This window comes from Pleuronectes platessa, chromosome 1 (assembly GCF_947347685.1).
Source record: "Pleuronectes platessa chromosome 1, fPlePla1.1, whole genome shotgun sequence".
Lineage (NCBI taxonomy): Eukaryota > Metazoa > Chordata > Actinopteri > Pleuronectiformes > Pleuronectidae > Pleuronectes > Pleuronectes platessa.
The window spans coordinates 1,611,220-1,619,026 of NC_070626.1; positions in this window are offsets into that span (position 1 = coordinate 1,611,220).

Sequence of the window (7,807 nt, forward strand, 5' to 3'; positions counted from 1 at the left end):
CATCAGCTTTGTGCCTACTGTGTCAAATTTATCTCAGGTGATGTCGGCTTTCTTTTCATCCCTGTGTTTGCAGCTTTCACATAACTGGCACATCCCATCATCAGTCCTACCCTTCCTTCAGCTGCTTACAACAGTATGGATTCTGTTCATCCATTCATTCATTCTACGCAGCACAAGAGCCCCATCCAGTAACTCTCAGGGCCCAACCTCAGGCAAATCATGTTGGTTTTTCCCAGTCAATCCTTTTTCTTCTAACTGATCCTTCCTTTCCTCTCTCCCTCCCCACCCAACCCTTTAACTTCCCCAACAACAAAATGTTTCTTTTGACTCTCTTTCAGAAGCCTATGTTGGATCCTAAACAACAATTACAAACTGCCTGCCAAAATACAACTCTTCATGACTTTCTTGTCATCAGTTCATCTCGTCAAAACATCACATCCTTGCTCCACTATCGAGTTAGTAGAAATCTCCCTGCACACCTTTCCTCAGAAAAATACAGTGGACCTCTCTGCTCTAATCCAACTGTCTCCTGGCAGTTAGACGCACCAAACACCAGTTAGTAGCCCTTCTCGGCCACCTCATTTACACCATTCACATCATTCCTCAAGCCAATTCCTAAATAAATGCTACATCCATCCCATCTTTCGATGATAGAGTATTCCTGGACAATGCATGCAAAATGAAAATACATGAATGGCCTATTCCCTAGAGCAGGGGTGGGCAAATAATTTCCCCAAGGGGCCACATGAGAAACATAAACAGTTGTGGAGGGCTGGACCAATAGGCTGAGCTCAATTCTACTCATATTAATTTGATAAGCTTCTACTGGTAAGAGTAAATGTTATGATTAGGCAATGAAAAAGTGAGGCAGGCAAAGTAATAACGCCAACATTATATCACACTTTAATCAACATTTACAAGAACAGTTGTGAACAAAATATGCAAGTTTTTTGCAGTATTTCAAAGAACTATTATTATTTGCATATAGTCTAATCACCCCATTTGCTGGTTTTTCTGTTGTTTTTACTTGTTCAGTGAGAGAAATCTAGTCTGTTTTGGGCATGAACAAGTGCACTGATGTCAAGTTGAATATCTGAGGTGGATATGCGAAGGACAGCTGACAGGTGATCATCAGTGAGAGAGGATGTGTATCTGGATTTGTTAGACTTCATCACAGAAAATGTTTGTTCACATATGTAAGTAGATCCAAAGAGAACCAACATCTTCTGAGCATGCCTCCTCATGTATGGAAAGTTCTCCTCTTTGAGAGAAGAATAAAACTCCAGCAGTGATACTGACTTGAAGTGCTTTGCCAGTAGTGTATCAGATTGCAGGTCAATGAGTTTGAGCTGAACATCACTGGGTGCATTATCCGCACTGCATGTGAAGGGAGAAGAAATCATGTGCATTTCACTTTCAACTGTTTTGAAGTCTTGAAATCTTCTTGAAAACTCACCATGCATGCCCCTAACATGTGGAGGTGATCAACTGATGGTGTGGCTTCTTTCAGTGTTGGTATGTGGTTGAGAATGGCACCCTCCAACCAGCTTGAAAGAAACTGCAACTTTCTCATGGAAGCCTTCACCAGGCTGTACATTTCATGTGCAAATAGGCCCTTGCCTCGCAGTTTGGTATTTAGCTCATTCATTAATGCAGTGACATCAACAGCAAATGCAAGATCTGCCATCCAGTCTGCATCTGAGAGCCATTGGATGTCCTTGCCTTTCTTTTCACAAAACTCTTGAATCTCTGCTCTCAGGTCCCATACTCTTTTAAGCACTTTGCCCAGACTGAACCATCTTACAACTGTGTGGTAGCCTATGTCACCATGTTCAGTCTCATGCTCTTCCAAAAGTGCAACAAACTGTCTGTGATTCAATGCGCTTACTCTGATAAAGTTAACTAAATTAGTTAACTTAATAGAATGTATCGATCTTTCGATACATTCTGTATCGATCTTTCTTTTTTTAATGTGGGCTGACATTTTTGTGGACTAACAGCTAACTCACATCTCTCCTAAACTCTCTTCGGCAACACATCATACGATCGTGTGCATTCAGGATGTATGTCAGGTAAAAATGTTTATTTTTTAAAAAGCGCCTTCAATATAAAAGAAATGTAGTTGTATTGTGTGCATGATATTCACTTATTTACATGTGATTCCTAATATTCCGTTGACCTCACACGGGCCTGTCACGGACAGCCAAAGGGCCGGATGCGGCCCAGGGGCCTTACAATGCCCAGGTCTGCCCTAGAGGGTGGGTTACTTACTTCTCACTGTGAAGGACTGTATCATCTACCTATTCTCTGAAGTCTGCAACCTAGGCGTGATCCTGAACTCGAGTCTGTCACCAAAACTGCCTTTTACCAACTCAAAAAAAATCCATGCCTTCATCAGCCCCCGCCTGGACTACTCCAATTGAGTCTTGTCTTGGATACCAAACAAAGCCCTGGACCTGCAAAACTCAGCTCCACTTAAATCCAGGATCACCTACAAACCAGGATCTATTCAATACTTTGACCGACGTCTACTCAACATTCCCCACATTAGAATGCAGAACTTGTGGAGACCGAGCTTGCAAAATGGTGGCCATTACCCTCTGGAATGCTCTGCCAATGGAGATTTACAATGCCACATCCATCTGGACATTCAAACTACTCGAAACACTTTTTTGTACACATTTTTTCGTTGTATAAATAAAAATAAACTATATCTATATAGTCCTTTTTAAAAACAGAGTTTACAAAGTGCTTTGACAACAATGAAAGAAAGTCATTTAAAACCTGAAACGAAAAAGCAGTAAAATCACAGTATCACATGAAAGCAAGTCTATAAAAGTGGGTTTTAAGAAGTCACTGACTCAGCGAGCCTTATTTCCACAGGTAGGCTGTTCCAAAGCCAAGGGGCCCTGATGACGAAGGCACGGTCACCTATTGTTTTCAACCGCGACTTTGGAACAGTAGGCAGGGCTCCACCTGTGCTTGCAGGCACATAAGGGGTCATTAATTATGTGATGTAGCTTGGGGGCATGCTTTAAAAGTGATGAATAAATCTTAAAATTAATTAAAAAGCAGACAGGCAGCCAATGGTAAGAAGCCAAGCTGCTGCGTTCTGAACTAGTTGGAGGCAAGATTGACTTTTGGCTTATGCCAGAGAGGAGGGAGTTTTGGTAGTCCAGTCTAGAGAAGACTGGTGCATGAATAACTTTTTGCAAGTCCGGATGTGAAAGTACGGGTTTTATTTTGGAAGCAGGACTGGATAATTTTTATTTATTTGTGGTTCGAAAGTGTTGTGCACGTTCACACCTCTCATAAACTAGTTCAAAGTTCAGTTCATACAAGTTAACAGGAATAGTCGTTCGGGATTGACTGGTAGAAGTGTTGCTATTGGTCACCCTGGGTCATTGCAGTACAAACGTGGGTAAACCCCTCACACACAATATTAATAATAAAAATGTATATATAGTTATTACTAATAATGTATATATTAATAAATATTATAATTATTAGTAATCCTTTACCAAAAGCACTGCAGTTAATTAAGATTAAAGATTCATTCATGTGATGCTTGATGTTATATGTTGAACATATTGTACAGGGAAATGGTATATGTTGAGTCAAGCTTTATTTACATACAGCACAAATATTGTACAAACACAACTGGGCTAACCAGTGAAAAACTAATCAGGTGAAGCTTGAAATGTCTCTTTGCAGCCTCTGGGTCATACGTTCTTTGTGGGACACACACACACACACGCACACTCGCCCGCTCCTGGTATTTCATGATGGCCTGATACGATGATGATTTAAAAAATGAACGGGCTTCCGATTGGTGATGATCTCAACTTAGTGACAACTGAGTACCAAACGGCACCCAAACAAGTTTTTTGCCCAACAACATGTCGTCCAGACCAAGCAAGCCGTCGAAAAAGTGGACACTGCTATCGACAATGCTACATTAGCAAACATGCTAGCGGAGCTGAGAGTAGACCTGCTAACCAAACTGAACTCACTCGCTGTACGATTTGAAAACAAGCTGACGGCCATCAACCAACCATGAACAGCGAATATCTGATTTGGAATCTTGGCTGAACCAGCTGCAGTTCCTGGAAACTCAGGTAACCTCTATGGCTGAAAATAATGCAAAGCTGAAAGCCAAGCTAACTGACCTGGAGGGGAGAAGCAGACAGTGCAACGTACTTCTCATAGGTGTGCCTGAAGCAGTCGAGGGTTCATGGCCAACCGCTTTTTTGTCTGGCTTTCTGGTGGATGTTTCTGGGGGATGTACTGTTCCAGACCAAAGACGCTGTCATTCGCGCTGCCCGTAAAAAAAGAGGCGAACATAAATATGACGGCAAGCCAGTCTAAATATATGAGGATTACTTTATTATTATTTTATTATTATTATTTTCTACCACTCAGACTACTGTGTGGCAGGGCGGGAGACTGGAAGAAAGGAACCCCGGGAGAATTTGCTAAGGAAATATGGCACCTTCGTGCAAGGGTTGTGGGTATTTGTGGGGTCAGTGGGTGTGGGGTTGGGAAGTGGGGGGCACTGTGAATGTGTGCTGGGTAGGGGGGTTGGGTTTTGCACTTTGTCTCTCTTATTGTTTTTCATTCCCCCGTTTTTTTTTCTTTTCTTTATTATTTTTCCTTATTTTTTTTCTCTTTTCATCTCTCCTTTCTCATTCGTCTCAGATACAACAAGATATCTCATTATGCTGTACAAGATTATCTATCACAGGGGTGTCCAAACTACGGCCCGCGGGCCATCTGCGGCCCGCCATCAATTTTAAATTGGCCCGCCTAAAAAAAAACAATTTGGTAGCACTTAAATGGCACTTACTTATAGCACTTTGTAGTTTTGCTCTATTTTTGAAGAAATTGTACTTTCTTGATTCTTGTTGTTCTGGGTTTGTACCCTTGGGTAGGGGAGAGCGGGGTACTGTGAGACATTTTTGACATTTTTGACATTTGCTCCCCTCTAGGCGAGCTAAAATTATATATCAGTAAAATGTAGACATTTCCCATTAATTCAGGATGTTTCCTAGCAATGGAAATGATCAGAATGTCTTCAGGACAAAGGGTAGTTAAAATATGATTGTTTTTTAAAAAGTTGTCTTGTTTCTCACTTTACCCCAGCTTAGGGGTAAAGGGAGACAGACCAGAGAAATCAAGTGGGAAAGTGATCCACTTACTTTTTCCACTTTAAAACTACCATAACAACACATGTTGTAATAGGTAAATTAAGCACATTTATGATTATTTTGATTCATGTGGTCTCTTGCACACCCTAGCTTACCTGCACATTGTTTCTCTGTCCAATTGGCAGGGACAGGGATATTGTTTTTCTCTGCGTATTCAAATGCCAGTTCACTGGAGCAAGGCCATGGAACTGGTCAGCTAGTTGTTTCATGTGTTTGGCAAGCTCCTCCTCCATCTCATCTGTGAATATTCTCTTTACCTCAGCTACTGCACCCCAGGCTACTGATTTTACTTTCCCTTTCTCTTGTTTCTTTATGAATCTTTTGAGGGTTGTCTTATAAATATTTCTATCCCTTCCAGCTTTTCTTAAGGACTTCTTTCCTTGCATGACCTCAGCGGCTACACTCTCCATTTCTGGGACGGTTGCTTGGCCCCAGGTTGTGTGCCTGGTGTAGTTTCTTGGCATGATGGCTTTTCTACAATGTTTATGGCATTAAAAATAAAATATATGTAATGTAATATTACACTAAAGTATGTTTAAGACTAAACTTAACTTGTGCTACATGTCTCACTTTACCCCAGAGCATTTGTCTCACTTTACCCCACAGCCATCATTTTAGAAAAAACAACATCTCTTAGCAATTCAGGTTAATCTTCAGCTAGCATCAATCACATGGTTTTATATGTTCGAAGTTCATCAACATGTATGATATAAGTTTTTCTACCTGGATACATTTTTTTGTACACAACAGTTGATTAAGTTCAAAGCAAGAAAATTTACTTTTACATGCAAAAAGCATTTTTGTGAAAAAACATTCTAACCACAGCACCAGCACCAACTTCTCCTTCATGGCAAGGGTGGAATTGGAGTGGCTTGAAAACATAATGATCACATGACCACAAATGTGTTCTGTTGCCTAGATACAGGGGGTGTCTCACATTACCCGATGTCTCACATTACCCCGCTCTCCCCTACCCTTGAATGCACTGATTGTAAATCGCTTTGGACAAAAGCGTCAGCTAAATGAATTGTAATGTAATGGACTATGGCCCACTGTATTGTACTTCTCTGTTTTGACACTAGGTGGCACCCAACTCACCCCTGACCTGCCAGCTGTACCCTCAGAACGCCGCCAAGCCCCCCCGCCCTAAGCGACACGATTGAGGTGCACTGTCAACAGTCCGCTCCAGACAAGATGAACTGTCACAGAGACTCCTGGAGATTGATGATAGCTGCTCTAATAACCCAGACCTGCTACTTTATAAAAAGCGTTTACAACTCCAAACTGAGTTTAACCTTTTATCTGCAAATGAAGCAGAATTTCAATTGCTCAAGTCTAGACAGCGATTTTTTGAATCAGGTGACAGGGCTAGAAAACTCCTTGCCCAGCAAGCCAGAGCCGCATCCGCCTCCAGGCTTATTCACAGTATTAGGTATACACCAAGCGTAATTCTTACTGACCCAAAATCCATAAATGAAACATTCACCAAATTTTATTCTGATTTATATGCCTCTGACCACCCCCAGTCCAGTACAGCCAGTACACTAAACACCGTTGAGTTTCCTAGCATGGACGGGGAGCTGGTGCAGAATCTAGCCAATCCAGTTTCAGCAGCTGAGATCATGAGTGCTATTAGTGCTTTACAGAGTGGCAAGTCGCCGGGCCCGGATGGATTTACGGTAGAATTTTATAAGAAATTCGCCCCACTTGTCTCCACAGTCTTGTGCGATGTGTATAACGAGGCCCTGTCCCTTGGCCAGCTTCCGCAAACCCTGACAAATGCCATAATTACTCTTCTCTTAAAGATAAAGATCCTTTACTTTGTAGTAGTTTTAGACCTATATCTCTGTTGAATGTGGATTACAATATTCTTGCTAAGATTTTAGCCCTCCGTCTCCAGGGGGTTCTTCCACAGATCATCTGATAGGACCAAACTGGCTTTGTGCTGGGGAGGCACTCATTCCACAACACCAGAAGAACGTACATGCCCAGCTCCAGCACCCCAGAGGTAGTGGTGTCACTGGACGCTGAAAAAGCTTTTGATAGTGTGGAGTGGGACTTTCTATTTGAGATAATGGAGAAGTTTGGTCTAAGTTCAAGTTTTATTTCATGGGTGAAATTGCTATACTCCACCCCAGTAGCTTCTGTGCAAACAAACAATACAGTATCACCCCCCTTCAAGCTCCACCGCGGCACAAGGCAGGGGTGTCGACTATCCCCTTTATTATTTGCAATAGCTATTGAGCCCCTGGCCATCTGGCTGAGATCTGAGAATGGATTTGAGGCCCTCTCCCGCCAAGGTTCAGTACACAAGCTGTCACTGTTCGCAGATGATTTACTTCTCTATGTATCAAATCCATCCACATCTCTCCATATAGTTTTGGACATACTAAAGCAATTTGGCCAATTCTCTGGTTACAAACTCAACTTTGGAAAGAGTGAGTTATTTGTAATTAATAACTTAGTTGGTGACTTGCCAGACCACATAGTTCCCTTTAAAAGAGTGGATAACTGTTTTAAATATTTGGGTATACTTATAACAAGGTCTCTAACACTGACACTTTCAATAAAAATGTTATCCCATTGCTTGGCAGAGTTGA